Source organism: Osmerus eperlanus, chromosome 6, assembly GCF_963692335.1.
Source record: "Osmerus eperlanus chromosome 6, fOsmEpe2.1, whole genome shotgun sequence".
NCBI classification, from domain to species: Eukaryota; Metazoa; Chordata; class Actinopteri; order Osmeriformes; family Osmeridae; genus Osmerus; species Osmerus eperlanus.
This window is the reverse complement of record NC_085023.1, coordinates 670,065-687,574: the sequence shown is the minus strand read 5'-3', so window position 1 is coordinate 687,574 and position 17,510 is coordinate 670,065. Positions and strand designations below refer to the sequence as shown.

At 51.2% G+C, this 17,510-nt stretch overlaps 1 protein-coding gene across 1 annotated transcript in view; it reads right to left on the bottom strand.

Moving 5' to 3' along the window:
* The window catches only part of foxn2a (forkhead box N2a), a 38,564-nt gene extending 25,134 nt beyond the window's left edge, over positions 1 to 13,430 (bottom strand). Inside the window, exon 1 of the mRNA XM_062462918.1 lies at positions 13,272 to 13,430. The gene's annotated coding sequence lies outside the window, so the exon portion shown is untranslated. The remainder of the gene's footprint in view (positions 1 to 13,271) is intronic.
* Positions 13,431 to 17,510: the final 4,080 nt, after the last annotated feature.

The window sequence follows — 17,510 nt, the reverse complement described above, 5'->3', positions numbered from 1 at the left end:
TCTCTCTCACACGCACACTCTCTCTCTCTCTCACACGCACACACTCTTTCTCTCTCTCTCACACGCACACACTCTTTCTCTCTCTCTCACACGCACACTTTCTCTCTCTCACACGCACACACACTTTCTCTCTCTCACACGCACACACTCTTTCTCTCTCTCTCACACGCACACACTCTTTCTCTCTCTCTCACACGCACACACTCTTTCTCTCTCTCTCACACGCACACACTCTTTCTCTCTCTCTCACACGCACACACTCTTTCTCTCTCTCACACGCACACACTCTTTCTCTCTCTCTCACACGCACACACTCTCTCTCTCTCTCACACGCACACACTTTCTCTCTCTCACACACGCACACAGATTCCTCTCTGTAGGCAGCCAGACACGGAGACAGAAACACAGTGTTTCAGAACCAGACCATAATATCTCCGGGCCCATTGCTTCTCTGGTCCTCCTCCTTTCCTCGCTCCTACCCCTTTCTCCTCCCCTGTCTTCCTCCTCTCTGCTTCTCCGCCCTCCTCCTTTCTGCTCCTCCCCTGTACTCAGGTGAGCATGTGGGTCACAGGTATGTCAAAGAGCCTGTGGCCAGGTGTGTGTTTAACAGGTGTGGTTATGGAATGATGTAACAGAAGCAACAGGAATCCCTGCAGCCTACCTTTCCCTCTCTCCTCCCTCTCTTCTCCTCTATTAAATGCTGGGCAGGTGTGTTGCTCTTGTTATGTTCCATCCTCTCCTCACCCTACCCCTCCCCACCCCTGCCTCTCTCCACCCTACCCCTCCCCACCCCTGCCTCTCTCCACCCTACCCCTCCTCACCCCTGCCTCTCTCCTCATCCCTGCCCCTCCTCATCCCTGCCCCTCCTCACCCCAGCCTCCCTCCTCACCCGAGCCTCCCTCCTCACCCCTGCCCCTCTCCTCCCTACCCCTGCCCCTCTCCTCCCTACCCCTCTCCTCCCTACCCCTCTCCTCCCTACCCCTGCCCCTCTCCTCCCTACCCCTGCCCCTCTCCTCGCTACCCCTGTCCTCCCTACCCCTGCCCCTCTCCTCCCTACCCCTCTCTTCCCCACCCCTGCCCCTCTCTTCCCCACCCCTGCCCCTCTCTTCCCCACCCCTGCCCCTCTCTTCCCCACCCCTGCCCCTCTCTTCCCCACCCCTGCCCCTCTCTTCCCCACCCCTGCCCCTCTCTTCCCCACCCCTGCCCCTCTCTTCCCCACCCCTGCCCCTCTCCTCCCCACCCCTGCCCCTCTCCTCCCCACCCCTGCCCCTCTCCTCCCCACCCCTGCCCCTCTCCTCCCCACCCCTGCCCCTCTCCTCCCCACCCCTGCCCCTCTCCTCCCCACCCCTGCCCCTCTCCTCCCCACCCCTGCCCCTCTCCTCCCCACCCCTGCCCCTCTCCTCCCCACCCCTGCCCCTCTCCTCCCCACCCCTGCCCCTCTCCTCCCCACCCCTGCCCCTCTCCTCCCCACCCCTGCCCCTCTCCTCCCCACCCCTACCCCTCTCCTCCCCACCCCTGCCCCTCTCTTCCCCACCCCTGCCCCTCTCTTCCCCACCCCTGCCCCTCTCCTCCCTACCCCTCTCCTCCCTACCCCTCTCCTCCCTACCCCTCTCCTCCCTGCCCCTCTCCTCCCTACCCCTCTCCTCCCCATCCCTGCCCCTCTCCTCCCTACCCCTACCCCTCTCCTCCCTACCCCTCTCCTCCCTACCCCTCTCCTCCCTACCCCTGCCCCTCTCCTCCCTACCCCTGCCCTCCCTACCCCTCTCCTCCTTACCCCTGCCCCTCTCCTCCCTACCCCTCTCCTCCCTACCCCTGCCCCTCTCCTCCCTACCCCTCTCCTCCCTACCCCTCTCCTCCCTACCCCTCTCCTCCCTACCCCTCTCCTCCCCACCCCTACCCCTCTCCTCCCTACCCCTGCCCCTCTCCTCCCTACCCCTCTCCTCCCTACCCCTGCCCCTCTCCTCCCTACCCCTGCCCCTCTCCTCCCTACCCCTGCCCCTCTCCTCCCTACCCCTCTCCTCCCTACCCCTACCCCTCTCCTTCCTACCCCTCTCCTCCCTACCCCTGCCCCTCTCCTCCCTACCCCTGCCCCTCTCCTCCCTACCCCTCCTCACCCCGCCACCAGCCAGTCGGCTCCATTTAAATGCGAACAGGGAGAGGATAGAAGGTGAAATACAACCTCCCTAGCACTCATTTGTGTACAGGAAGTGGTTTTCAACGCGATTACAGACAGTCAATTATCATCTCAGTTATGATTATCATCATTATTGTCCTCTTATCTAAAAGCCTCAAAGCCGCCTGCAGGCGGAGGTTCTGGGTAATGTCCCTCTGGTGGGTTACAGCTGAGGAGACACGCAGTTAATGGGCCTGACGAGTCTGCTGGGAATGACTGGGGCTAGCTAGCTAGCTAGCATGTTGTCTGGCGTTCACTGGGGTTGGCTAGTTAGCATGTTGATGGGCGTTCACTGGGGTTGGCTAGTTAGCATGTTGACCGATGTTAACAGGGGATAGCTAGCTAGCATGTTGATGGGCGTTTACTGGGGATAGCCAGCTAGCTAGCATGTTGATGGGCCTTCACTGGGGATAGCCAGCTAGCTAGCATGTTGACTGGTGTTCACTGGGGTTGGCTAGTTAGCATGTTGCCTGGTGTTCACTGGGGATAGCTAGCTAGCATGTTGACGGGTGTTCACTGGGGATAGCTAGCTAGCATGTTGACGGGTGTTCACTGGGGATAGCTAGCATGTTGACGGGTGTTCACTGGGGATAGCTAGCATGTTGACTGGTGTTCACTGGGGTTAACTAGCTAGCATGTTGACTGGTGTTCACTGGGGTTAACTAGCTAGCATGTTGACTGGTGTTGGCTAGTTAGCATGTTGACTGGAGTTCACTGGGAATAGCTAGCTAGCATGTGGATGGTTGCTACAATCTCAAAATGGAAGTGAGGAAGAGGGTGTGTGAAAGAGTGAGTGTGTGAGCAAGTGAAAGCGTGTGAAATTGTGTGTGTGATTGAGAGAGAGAGAGAGAGAGAGAGAGAGAGAGAGAGAGAGAGAGAGAGAGAGAGAGAGAGAGAGAGAGAGAGAGAGAGAGAGAGAGAAAAAAGAGAAAGAGAGAGAGAAAGAGGGAGTATGTGTGTGTGTGTGTGTCCTAATGTAGATCAATACAGTGAAAGTGCTGAGACAGCAGTCTGCCTCCATTCTGCTTCAGCCTAAAGTCCTGAACAACAACCTCACAGAGAGAGGAGGGGGGTGAGTGGGGGGGGGAGACTTCTCTCAGGGTTGTGGCTCTACTGGTCCGACTGGTTGCTGGTTGGTGTGTTAGGGTGGGGAAGGTTGGTGTGTAGATAACGAAAGTACAGTATTACTAAGCAACGTTGCACACAATGAGGGGAGAACTTTTAGTAGATTATACTTCACTGTGTCTTGTAAATACAGATCATTCCTTGACTGAACTGAAATACTGTTAGAACTCAACTCTGCACTTCTGAATCCTTGATATTCTGCTATATTTCAATACGCACCATGTGTATGTCACTTTGGATAAAAGCCTCTGCTAAATTAATAGAATGTATCTGTAAAATGTGTGTTTGAGTGTATATACTGTTTACTATCACTACTATTACTTCTATATTCACACACACAAACATGGCTGTGGTGGTCTGGGAGTCTGGGTCAGGGGCACTGGCCAGCAGCTTAACACCCCAGTCGGGCCTGTGCTCTCCTCACTGCTGTTTCTGCTCTGGAGGTGTTTCTGCTCTGGAGGTGTTTCTGATGTTTCACAAGAACGGCGCTCAGAATTCTCACACAACTGCACCAACAGGAAACACTGTCTGAGGAGGAAGTTTATTAGTTTCAGAGGCAGATACGAGCAGTGTACACACACACACATTTACATTTAGTCATTTACACACAAGGCTGATGTGTACAGTGAGATAGAGAGAGAGGCCTGGCTGTGCTGGTGGTACCACAGCAGTAATGGTACGCGCCTGTGTCAATAAAAACACCACAACCACACCAGAGCTGATCTCCCTGATTAGACGCAGGGCCTCATTAGCCGGTCAGTCGAGGTTTCAAAGTCCTCTCCCAACCACCACCACCACCAACCGTTAACCAGCCCTGATAGTTATTCACTGAGGTCAGGTGGTTTAAATTGACTTGAATTGTGCAAACTCACCACAGCCTGTCAACCAGCCAGTCAACTTGCCAATAACAAGTTCCAAACTACATGACAGTGCCTATGTGACCAGGATGATGCATTGCGTGGTGTGTCTGATAACGCCTGGGACACACAGGCTGCGATCTGCTGTGAAGCGATTGGAAGCGCCGCCTTTTTTCTTTCGGCGCCCATGTTATCAAATGGGACCGACCACACTGGCTGCGAAAGGCTGCGATTGCCTGCGATCTGCAGCGATCATTTCGGCAGCTGGTCGAATTTTTTCGCGAGACGCTTGCGAAATCGGCTGCAGGAAGATAAAATACACCATATTAGTTGATATATTTGAATAAAAAACCATATTATTAAGATTTTACTACATTAACTGTAGACTACGGTGAACATTTGTAAAGTTGTAAACTTTATAATGATTTTTTATATGACTTGAGGCCTACGTAGTTTACCAATATTCACCCTATATTAAACCTAACTACACAATGTTGGTAACGAACGGCCTTTGCATGTGGTTACCCTGATGAAAACGAATGAAAATAAACGGATTGATCTGTTGAGCTAGCATGCCCGTAGTCATTTTGTGTTTGAGAGAAACGAGTTGTCACGCATTGCACACAACACACACGCGTGCAGACATAGCCTACCGAGAAAGACCCCCCAAGTCGATTTCTAAAATCAGCGAGAAATTCAAGGAGATGGACGACATCAAATTAATTCTCAACGTTGAATTCTCGAAGTGCTGAAATCACTGCCATGCTAGCATGGGCGTATCTAGACCTATTTTGGGGGGGCTTGAGCCCTCAGCCAGGCTGGCATGCTACCCCTGCTCGTCTGGAAGGGTTGGTGTGACTAATTAGCACTCTGCTACAAATCAGGGCCCTAGACTGCTGAAACTTGTTTTACCACCTGCGCCACCTGCGCCACCTGCGCCACATGCACATGTTTTCATGTTGAAAAACGAGGAGGGAGAGTCAGCCAGTTGGCCAACGTGTGTCAGGGGGGAGGGTCCGTGAGTGATGATTCAACTGCGTGGGTAACGTCATCTACACTTGTATGCCTCGGTCGGATCTTGCAAAGGGAGTGATTGGTTAATATTAGCCATCAATCTAAAATCTGCATTAAAGTTAATGAAACGGTTATGTAATCTTGGATATAACGGTGGACCGGTCACTGTATCAGCTCACAGCAGGCACATACTAGTGTGCAATTAGCGAGCATTTTGTAAAGAAATCTAAAACTGTTGCGCCACAACAGTAATTTGCACAAATGCTCTTGTAGGGATTTGGAAAAACGGGAGATCGGCAAACTTCTCCCTTTTGGCACACAGCTTTGTGTGCCATTTATTCAAGTGGACACTGCGCCCTTAAAGGTGCAGTAGGCCTACTGCGCCCTTAAAGGTGCAGTAGGCCTACTGCGCCCTTAAAGGTGCAGTGTCCACTTGAACCTGTCCAGTGAATTAGTCTGCTACACTCCCAAATATATTTTGATGTCGCACATGTTACATTTCGGGAGCATATACGACCAAAATGGCGCAATTTTGAGTCGTAAAAAATGTGTTCAAACATTTATAAGAAACTGTCCTTTCCATGTGGTCATTTTATACAACCTATTTATTTATTGAATGTAAAGAAAATATGCCACATCGTGATATGTATCGTTATCAGGACATGAGATTTTGGTCAAATTGCACAGCCCTACTGAGAACTAAAATAAAACAGCACATGAAGACAATTTTGTTAATAGGTTCATGCATTCCATTTGGGGGGGCATTATGCCCTTGGAGCCGACCTTGTCTCAAGGTGTGCAGGTACACTAACGTAACAGCAGCCAGGCCTGAGCTAGCTCTATCCTCACAGCAGCAAGACCTGAGCTAGCTCTATCCTCACAGCAGCATGGCCTGAGCTAGCTCTATCCTCACAGCAGCAGGGCCTGAGCTAGCTCTATCCTCACAGCAGCAGGGCCTGAGCTAGCTCTATCCTCACAGCAGCATGGCCTGAGCTAGCTCTATCCTCACAGCAGCAAGACCTGAGCTAGCTCTATCCTCACAGCAGCAAGACCTGAGCTAGCTCTATCCTCACAGCAGCAGGGCCTGAGCTAGCTCTATCCTCACAGCAGCATGGCCTGAGCTAGCTCTATCCTCACAGCAGCATGGCCTGAGCTAGCTCTATCCTCACAGCAGCATGGCCTGAGCTAGCTCTATCCTCACAGCAGCATGGCCTGAGCTAGCTCTATCCTCACAGCAGCATGGCCTGAGCTAGCTCTATCCTCACAGCAGCATGGCCTGAGCTAGCTCTATCCTCACAGCAGCAGGGCCTGAGCTAGCTCTATCCTCACAGCAGCATGGCCTGAGCTAGCTCTATCCTCACAGCAGCAAGACCTGAGCTAGCTCTATCCTCACAGCAGCAGGGCCTGAGCTAGCTCTATCCTCACAGCAGCAGGGCCTGAGCTAGCTCTATCCTCAGAGCAGCAGGGCCTGAGCTAGCTCTATCCTCACAGCAGCAGGGCCTGAGCTAGCTCTATCCTCACAGCAGCAGGGCCTGAGCTAGCTCTATCCTCACAGCAGCAGGACCTGAGCTAGCTCTATCCTGATCAGGGTTCCTATGGGGTGAAACTTTGAGACTGGTACATTTATGAGATCCCCTTCCCTAACATTCACACAGCCCTATCAGGGACACGGACGCACGCTCGTGCGCACACACACACTTATAGGAGACACACACAGCCCTATGGGACACACACACACACAGGTCCTCCTGGCTGTCCCACTGCCATGTCCATTAAACAGGCTGTTTATTCAGTCAGGAGGAGCTGCACAAAGGCCCATTGTGTTGGTGACACCCAGCGCGCACACACACACCCAGCACAGTCAAGGCAGGCCCAGGCCCAGCCTCCACCCACATTAGCATCAGTCTCACTAGGGGGGGGGGGGGGGGGGCGCATCTGGTAAGGTGGGCAGGGAGGGGTGCAGGGCTTTGAGGGACTCTTAGTAGAGACTCTTTACTAACTGTGACATGTTTGTGAGATGTGGATTCAGTGCAAGTGTCTAAGACTGTTCCAGACAAACAGCATGGACTACACATGGTGAAGGGCGCCAGCCAGCACACTCCCCTGCTCGGCTCTCCCTAGTGGGACAGCAGCACACTCCCCTGCTCGGCTCTCCCTAGTGGGACAGCAGCACACTCCCCTGCTCGGCTCTCCCTAGTGGGACAGCAGCACTTGTTACTGGGGGCATCCTGGGGGAGCCAACATGCTACTACAAGGGGAGAGCTACATTTGCAACCCAAATTCACATAAACCGCCTATATTTGATTACTGCACTCTGATGTCACGTAACCAAGACAACCAAGGCGGGGCAGCTTCAAGGGGCATCCCTCCTACTGGTCCCTCTCCACCTTTCTCTCCCCCTCCCCATCTCTCCCCCCCTCTCCGTCTCTCCCCCCCCCTCTAGCAAGAAACCAGCTGGAAGAAGAGGAGAAAGATGAGAGAAGAGGGAGGGGAGATGAAATATGTGTGCAGCTGCCGTCATTAAACGCAGTCACCTCCAAACAAAGACCAGATTTTATCAGTCTACAAGAGGAGAGGACAGTTGGGGGTGAGGAGAGGAGGGGGGGGAATGGGGAGGATTTTGGATGAGAGGAAGAGGAGTGGATGAGGAGGAAATAATGAGGAGAGGAAGTGATTTGGAGAAGATTGTTGGGGATGAGGAAAGGAGAGGAGCAGATGAGGAGAGGAGGGATGAGGAGAGGAGAAGGTGGATGAGGAGAGTTGGGGATGAAAAGAGGAGGGGATGAGGAGAATTGTGGATGAGGTGAGGAGGGGATGAGGAGAGGAGGGGGGGGAATGGGGAGGATTTTGGATGAGAGGAAGAGGAGTGGATGAGGAGGAAATAATGAGGAGAGGAAGTGATTTGGAGAAGATTGTTGGGGATGAGGAAAGGAGAGGAGCAGATGAGGAGAGGAGGGATGAGGAGAGGAGAAGGTGGATGAGGAGAGTTGGGGATGAAAAGAGGAGGGGATGAGGAGAATTGTGGATGAGGTGAGGAGGGGATGAGGAGAGGAGGGATGAGGAAAGGAGATGGGATGAGGAGAGATGAGGAAAGGAGGAGAGGACCAGAGATCAGCAGGACAGACAGACTCAGTGGCTGTTCATCAATCCGAAGAACGCAAGTAGGTTCTTTTGAAGACCGCAAGGATGGAGAATGAATTGAGATGCGGGTTCTCTTGGCTATTGCGCAATACCCTGGACTCGCTAGCTAGGTTATCGAAAAGTCAGAGCAAATTTACAAATGAGCCGTTTCATCAATAGAATAAGCACATTTTCAGCGACTACATTGCCCATTTTTCATCACATTTTAATTCCGATGCTGATTTTCACGTACCGGTAATCTGAAATATGAATAGTAAAAACTTAAAGTTATGAAGTTTGTCCCCCTCTCCTGACATCTTGCAATGACTTCTGGGAAATCATATGCGTTCTCGCTGGCCAAGTCACCATCCGATGCATCCTCGATAAAAGGGGCGGATCAAGAACATTTCCAGGTATTTTTGGCGTTCTTGGTGACTTGTGTTCTTTGGATTGGAACCGTACTTGGGCAATGAAAGATGACGTCAAACAAGTTTGCAAGAACGGAGAAACCGTGGATTGATAAACAGCCAGTAAGTAACCCTACCCCTCACGGTTTGTGAGAGGAAATGGCTTCTTTGTGATTTCACTTCCTTGTTGTGTTGCATCATTAAAGACAAAGTATAGCTGTTCATCTTCAAAGGCAGAGGTGAAACATCCAAAGCAACATACAAATAGTGCATATGAAAAGTGCAGAATAAATTCAGTGTCAGGTGGCTGAGCGGTTAGGGAAGCGGGCTAGTAATCTGAAGGTTGCCAGTTCGGTTCCCGGCCGTGCCAAATGACGTTGTGTCCTTGGGCAAGGCACTTCACCCTACTTGCCTCGGGGAGAATGTCCCTGTACTTACTGTAAGTCGCTCTGGATAAGAGCATCTGCTAAATGACTAAATGTAAATGTAGTGTCAAGCAACAGGACCAGACAGTCAACCATAACATCCCAACATCCCCAAATAACCAATCTCAGTCTGCAGCTCATTCTGCCTCTCAACCCAACATGCTGGTTCTACATGTTCTCCTTCACCTCGCTCTATACAAGACATACTCCGGCTAGAAACTGAACCCCCAGGCTAGCTGGCTGAGCCTGTATCAGGTGATGACTGACCCCACAGCTAGGTGTTCCTGAGTCAGGTGAGGTTCCCAGAAGCCTGCCTGTCTTCAGGTCCTCTAAAGCCTCACCATTCAGACTGGAAAAGAGCTCTTGAACTCACTGGAATTCTAATATGCCGGCCACTATAGCAACTCCTCATCTCCCCCACCTCCACCTCAGACGGCCTAAAATTTTGTACAGCCGTATTTCTGATACCGTGGCGGCAGAAATTTAGCCGTGACGGCCCGCCAAAATCAACAGAGGAAACACTGTACCGTCAAACCTAGTGACAAATATAGCGACTTTTAAGAGCCACTAGCGACTTCTGGTGACATTTTTGTGACAACACTAACATAGATAAGCCTCAATAAGCCCCCTTTCACAACTACAGTTCGTCCACAGCCCTATAAGACACACACACACACACACACACACACACAGCCTTATAAGTCACACACACAGCCCAAGTAGGACACACACACACAGCCCTAAGACACACACACAGCCCTATAGGACACACATACAGTTACACCCCCACTTGGTCAGAGTCCATGGCAGTCTTAGCTAGATGAAGGTGGGGCCTTGCAAACCTAGCATGTTAGCTGTTAACCTAGCCCTAAAACAGTGCTCCAGATCTACATGAACAAGCTTATCACAGTTAGAACTACCTGCCTGCTGAGAATGAGCTGGTAGGCTGTCACGTGAAAACAATAATCATTGACACCAGCCATCTATAGGCTAACGTGTTAGCCAGTTAGGCAAATGTGTTAACAAGCTAGTCTAAGTGTTTGCAAGCTAGGCTAAGATGTTAGCAAGCTAGTCTGTGTGTTGAGAGCAGAGTAGCCGCTAGGTGTATGAGCATATCAGGGCTCCAAGTTTTATCAAATGTTTGGCTTGAGATTACCATACCTGTCAACGTTTGGGTACCAAAATCCAGGAAACGGGGGCGAATGCATGAGACATGAGAGCCCTGGCATATTCACCTGTCATGTACTACACCTGTACACAAGCAGGGGGGGGGTGTACCTCAACCCAACTTGGAGACAGCTGAATACTCTACAGCCTTACATTTCTCACAGACTCCATCAGTTTTGGCTAACTGAATCCATGACGGTGGAAGGCAAGGTTAGCTGAAACACTGCCCACCCGTCAGTCCTCCTGGTCAGACACACAACAAACTCTCCACCCCTCACCCCAGCCTCTGTCCTCCCACAGCCTCTCTCCTCCTCCTCCAGCCCCTCGTACACACACCTCCTCCTGTCTGTCACCCTCCAGCCCCTCATACAGTCGCTAGCTACATAGCTGGGAGGTATTAATAGCGTGGTCAGGACAGGGAAAATGTCCCGCTGCTATTTAGAGGAGCTAAATAACGTCCTCCACTGATCTCATACCTCTGTACACACACAGCAGATGGTACAACATACACACCATCTACCACAGTTTACCCAGTAGAGCCACACACCCACACAGGCTGTTCACCCCTGGCAGTAAAGCCTAGGACAGGTTGATCACATCTCTCTTTTTTGTTTTCCATTTATCTTTTTGTCACCAAAAGAACCCGTCAGACATAACTGGGCCTCCCGTTACCACAGCCTCCAATCACACTGGGCCTCCCGTTACCACAGCCTCCAATCACACTGAGCCTCTCGCTACCACAGCCTCCAATCACACTGTGCCTCCCGTTACCACAGCCTCCAATCACACTGTGCCTCCCGTTACCACAGCCTCCAATCTCACTGTGCCTCCCGTTACCACAGCCTCCAATCACACTGGGCCTCTCGTTACCACAGCCTCCAATCACACTGTGCCTCCCGTTACCACAGCCTCCAATCACACTGTGCCTCCCGTTACCACAGCCTCCAATCACACTGGGCCTCTCGTTACCACAGCCTCCAATCACACTGGGCTTCTTATTCCCACAGCCCCCAATCACACTGAGCCTCTCGTTACCACAGCCTCCAATCACACTGAGCCTCTCGTTACCACAGCCTCCAATCACACTGGGCCTCCCGGTACCACAGCCTCCAATCACACTGGGCCTCCCGTTACCACAGCCTCCAATCACACTGGGCCTCCCGGTACCACAGCCTCCAATCACACTGGGCTTCTCATTCCCACAGCCTCCAATCTCCACATTTGCACACTCATCCTCAGGCTGATTCTCTCTTACATTCATCCCTGTGGCAGAAACACAGAAACACTCACCAGTGCCTCAATGTCCCCTGTAAATAGACACCCTCTCTGTAAGACTAGTTAAAAGGATGAATTTAACATTTGAGAAGAGAGAGACAGAGAACTGCAACTGACATTGTTTTGAAGAGCACTCTATCTGAGACTATCTAGTTTGAATCCAGCTCATCTCTCTACTAGCCACCGCATATACCCTCCCCTCTTTATATAGTCACCTATACAGTATGTATACTTACATACACTAAACCTATATACACACACACCCTCACACTTATTTTCTGTGTATTATGTTCCTGAAACTTAAACACGTGTGCATTCAAAACAAACAAAGCCATCCCACTTTTGGAAGCTACAGAAACAGCTGTGTTATTAGGCCATCAGGCCTATCACATTCAGCTGAATAAAGGGCAAATATCCCTAAATTATTTTGTTTTAGATGTCTGTTTAAATGGTTTGAAACAGAGTGCAGACTGTCAATTCTAACTTCCCTAAATTGCGGCGAAAAACGTCAATATGTGGTTTAATCGTTTTATGCGTAACAGACTCGTGACTCGCGAGGTTTGCGGATGAAAATAAACGTTGCTCTGCAATCTTTCCGTTCCGTCTACAGCCTCTACCACGTGCCCCTGTCATGCAAACCGTCGACCTAGTGTGGCGAGTCCATCAAGAGTTAAATAAATACACGTTAAATTGCTTCATTTGAAAAATAAAAATCGTTCAAATGACTACATTTATAAGATGCGATACGAGTCGTGTCTGTGTTAAAAACGCGGAACTGCGAGTAACCTCTGGATTAACCGTGGCTTTCACCCTCGTAAAGTTGCCCTACATTTCTTTTCAGATGCATATCACCCCCGCGTCAACAACTCGTGTGGATGAATGTTTCATCCACGGCGCAGTTGATGTAGAGGTCTCTACGACGAGGGAAACTAATACTCTTATTATTTCAGCAAGTTGAATTAATCGACTATTCACCCTTTATGACATTCAAGTTAAAAAGTTTCTGATGTTGGTAAAAACAACACGTCGATGGATACACGTCATTACTACGATGGTTGGATTTTTTTTTACACAGCTACATTATCAGTAAAAAGAACGACAACTAAGAATTTGAATCATTAGTTGCCTGCCCGCAAAAAAAAAAAAAAAAAAAAAAAAAAGGCGTTCAGGAATGAAACATTGATGAAGCAGCACGCATTCCCAAGCGCACAATCTAAGCATTCGATGTTCCGACCATATAAAGTAGTTTGAAAAGGTGAGGCCATCACACACCGACACAACCATGACCAGTACTACATTGTAACAGTGTCACACGATTCGTAGCACAGAACTGGTAACATTGTTGCCAAATTCTCGATGACAAAAGAAGTTTGCTGTAGCTGACGCTAGCCCAGCAGCTAACCAGACACATGGACGAGTTACGTTGGAACTGAACAACATTAAAGCAAAAATCAATAACAAGGCTCAACAATCTAAAAGTCTATCATTCAGATACTCAGACATAACACGACCGACATTCAATCGACCGAGCCTCAAAGAACGGAAGAGGGGCTGTAGCCTGCACGCTGTCTCTTACCATGCTGCCTGCGTTATCTCTGTCGGACAGACACTTACAGTAACACGCACGCCTATTCAGAATACACCAAAGCATTGACAAGACACAAATAAGATAAATTACCGAACAAAAACACGTTTATAAAGTACTTACATTCATACACGCAATGCCTTTAAAGCGGAGCGGTTGCTGCGGTGTGTACTGTTCGGTCCGTCTAGCTGCACAATGTCAGAGATCAGTTCAGCAGCTGCTTCCTCCGTGCACGCAGCGCGCAGATCACGCCGCACAGCAACGCTACCAAACCCCTTTGCCGTTGGCAAGGCAACACACACCACTTCAGCCAATCATAGCCCCTCCCTTTCCATCTCCCCTGGCAACTGCCGCAGCGCAGAAGCACAGTGACCGCGCACGCACGCGGCTGTTCTGGCTCGTGTGCTTTTTATACTTGAGTCCTCATAGCCAAGAATTATGGCGAATCGTGGTCTGCTTTTTAGAGCAACCTTATTTTTTCATGATTGTCGCCCCATATTCAACAAAAACGCAACTGAGAAAACCCAATATGACTGGAAGAAAGTGTCTGTGGAGGGAGAGGGCTAGAGAGCCTGTTGTCTTAATGTGGACATTCCCAACAGTTAGCAGGAAGATCTTGTATGACAAGGTTAAGTTAGCCACTTAATTTGACTGATACTTGGTACATAATCCCCAGCTCAGATGTGCAGTGTGTGTGTGTGTGTGTGTGTGTGTAGAAATCTCCACCTGTCATTCCTCTAGACTGACTGGTATCTTAACTGCAGAGTATTCACACCCACATGTGACTGTGTCACTGTGGTGATAGCTCAGTGTTGACCTGTTGTTATTGTAGCTCTCTACAGTAAGAAACGAACCCTCCAATACAAAGACTGACAAACAGTCAGACTGACAGACTGACCAACTGACAGACTGACCAACACACAGACTGACCAACAGACTGACTGACTGGCAGTCTGATTGACTATCAGACTGACCCAGATTGTAGATCTCTCTCTTCTGTCCTCTGCTCAGTTCATGTTCCTTGAAATGGTACCACTCAGTCTGTTTTCATATCCTCCTACTGCCCAGCCACTAAACACACACGTACACAGACAAACGCACACACACACTGTTCCTGCTTCCCTGACTCAACTGGTTTAACTGGCTCTCCAGTCAGTTTTGCAGTCAACAAAACAGCACTGATCCTTTTGTTGACTTTTTAGCTGAATGCAAGAATACACTACTCACCTGTATATGTGTGTTGTGCATGCATCCCTGGCCCCTAGTCCATAACCCCTGTTCTCCTAGTCCCTAGTCTATAGCCCCTGTTCTCCTGGTCCCTAGTCCCCTAGTCTCCAGGCCCCTACCCCCCTAGTCTCTTGAAACCTAGTCCCAGAGTCCCCTAGTCTCCTGACCCAAAGTCTCCTAGTCCCCTTGTATCCTGGCCCCTAGTCTCCTGGCCCCTAGTGCCCTAGTCTCCTAGTCCCCTAGTATCCTGACCCCTAGTGCCCTAGTGTCCTAGTCCCCTGTCTCCTAGTCTCCTGTCCCCTTGTCTCCTAGTCCCCTAGTTTCCTGGCCCCTAGTCTCCTGGCTCCCTCTGTCTCCTCTCCCTGTCTCTTTCTCTCCCTCCATCTCTCTGTCTCTCTCTGTCTCTCCCTGTCTCTCTCTGTCTCTTTCTGTCTCTCCCTGTCTCTTTCTCTGTCTCTCCCTCTGTCTCTCCCTCTGTTTCTCTCTGTCTCTCTCTCTGTCTCTCCCTGTCTCTCCCTCTGTCTCTCTCTCTGTCTCTCTCTCTCTCCCTCCATCTCTGTCTCTGCCTCCATCTCTCTCTCTGTCTCTCTCTGTCTCTCCCTGTCTATCTCTGTCTCTCTCTGTCTCTCCCTGTCTATCTCTGTCTCTCCCTGTCTCTCTCTCTGTCTCTCCCTCTGTCTCTCTCTCTCTCCCTCCATCTCTTTCTCTGTCTCTGCCTCCATCTCTCTCCCTGTCTCTCTCTCTGTCTCTCCCTGTCTCTCCCTCTGTAGCACCCTCTGTCTCTCTCTGTCTCTCTCTCTGTCTCTCCCTATCTCTCCCTCTGTCTCTCTCTCTGTCTCTCCCTGTCTGTCTCTCCCTGTCTCACCCTCTGTCTCTCTCTCTGTCTCTCTTTCTGTCTCTGTCTCTCTCTCTCTCTCTGTCAGTTCAGTGCAGTTCAGCTCAATGGTCTTTTTTGGCATGAAAGAACAAATGTTCATATTGCCAAAGCGACGGTGGAATTATAGAAATATTCATCAATATAAATCACAGCCTTATATATACTTATATTTCATACACTCACATACAGAGACACACACGGTAGTTAAACTTATACATATCTGTCTCTCTCTTTGTCTCTCTCTCTGTCTCTCCGTCTCTCCCTCTGTCTCCCTCTGTCTCTCTCCCTGTCTGTCTCTCCCTGTCTGTCTCTCTCTGTCTCCAAGCTGTGCTGCTCTCCTCTCTGAAGCGTCTCTGCTCAGCTTTCAGCGTGCTGGTGAGAGGAGCCACAGCCAGGCTGCTGTCCCTGGAGCAGGGAGGACAGGCTCAGGATCTCTGGAGAGGCCACAATGTGTTAATGTGAGTGTGTGTGTGTGTGTGTGTTTGTGAGTATATATGTGTGTGTATACATGTGTGTGTGTGTGCAGGAGGCCTGCTGCTTTAATGGACCATGAATCAGCACGGTCCGGCTGCTCTACTGAGACTCACTCAGGCGGAAAATGAATCAGGTCGTTTTTACGAAGCGCAAGTGTCCAGACTCTCACCCTCTCCTGCTGCCGGACGATAAGGACACACACACCCACACACATGTATCACATCCACACGTAACACACACACAACAACACTCACACACTTACCACTCTATCAAACCAGCCATGCAGCTCATAAAACACTCCATTAACAAGCAGCCCTGTTAGTCCATTATTCTACGTCCTGTCTCCACTCAGTGAGTACACCTTACTGATCTGAACACACACACACACACACACAGGTTTTGTGTCATGCATGACTTGATTCATGAACAAACACACACACACAACTGCTCAACTGTAGGTCCCCTCCTACAGCTGATTACAATTTAAACATCAAGCCATCTCTTTCAAGTATGCTGTATGGAAATTACAGCACACGCATTCCCCCACAAACACACACACATTCTCAGTGATGTAGATAAGGCCCTCAAGGGCGACAGGCTGGGTAAACAGCTGCTGTTTGCCTCCAGAGGAGACCTGCTGGAGGGAGAGGAGACCTGCTGGAGGGAGAGGAGACCTGCTGGAGGGAGAGGAGACCTGCTGGAGGGAGAGGAGACCTGCTGGAGGGAGAGGAGACCTGCTGGAAGGAGAGGAGAGGAGACCTGCTGGAGGGAGAGGAGACCTGCTGGAGGGAGAGGAGAGGAGACCTGCTGGAGGGAGAGGAGAGGAGACCTGCTGGAGGGAGAGGAGAGGAGACCTGCTGGAGGGAGAGGAGACCTGCTGGAGGGAGAGGAGAGGAGACCTGCTGGAGGGAGAGGAGAGGAGACCTGCTGGAGGGAGAGGAGACCTGCTGGAGGGAGAGGAGAGGAGACCTGCTGGAGGGAGAGGAGAGGAGACCTGCTGGAGGGAGAGGAGACCTGCTGGAGGGAGAGGAGACCTGCTGGAGGGAGAGGAGAGGAGACCTGCTGGAGGGAGAGGAGAGGAGACCTGCTGGAGGGAGAGGAGACCTGCTGGAGGGAGAGGAGAGGAGACCTGCTGGAGGGAGAGGAGAGGAGACCTGCTGGAGGGAGAGGAGACCTGCTGGAGGGAGAGGAGACCTGCTGGAGGGAGAGGAGAGGAGACCTGCTGGAGGGAGAGGAGACCTGCTGGAGGGAGAGGAGACCTGCTGGAGGGAGAGGAGACCTGCTGGAGGGAGAGGAGACCTGCTGGAGGGAGAGGAGACCTGCTGGAGGGAGAGGAGAGGAGACCTGCTGGAGGGAGAGGAGACCTGCTGGAGGGAGAGGAGAGGAGACCTGCTGGAGGGAGAGGAGACCTGCTGGAGGGAGAGGAGAGGAGACCTGCTGGAGGGAGAGGAGACCTGCTGGAGGGAGAGGAGAGGAGACCTGCTGGAGGGAGAGGAGACCTGCTGGAGGGAGAGGAGAGGAGACCTGCTGGAGGGAGAGGAGACCTGCTGGAGGGAGAGGAGAGGAGACCTGCTGGAGGGAGAGGAGACCTGCTGGAGGGAGAGGAGAGGAGACCTGCTGGAGGGAGAGGAGACCTGCTGGAGGGAGAGGAGACCTGCTGGAGGGAGAGGAGACCTGCTGGAGGGAGAGGAGAGGAGACCTGCTGGAGGGAGAGGAGACCTGCTGGAGGGAGAGGAGACCTGCTGGAGGGAGAGGAGAGGAGACCTGCTGGAGGGAGAGGAGAC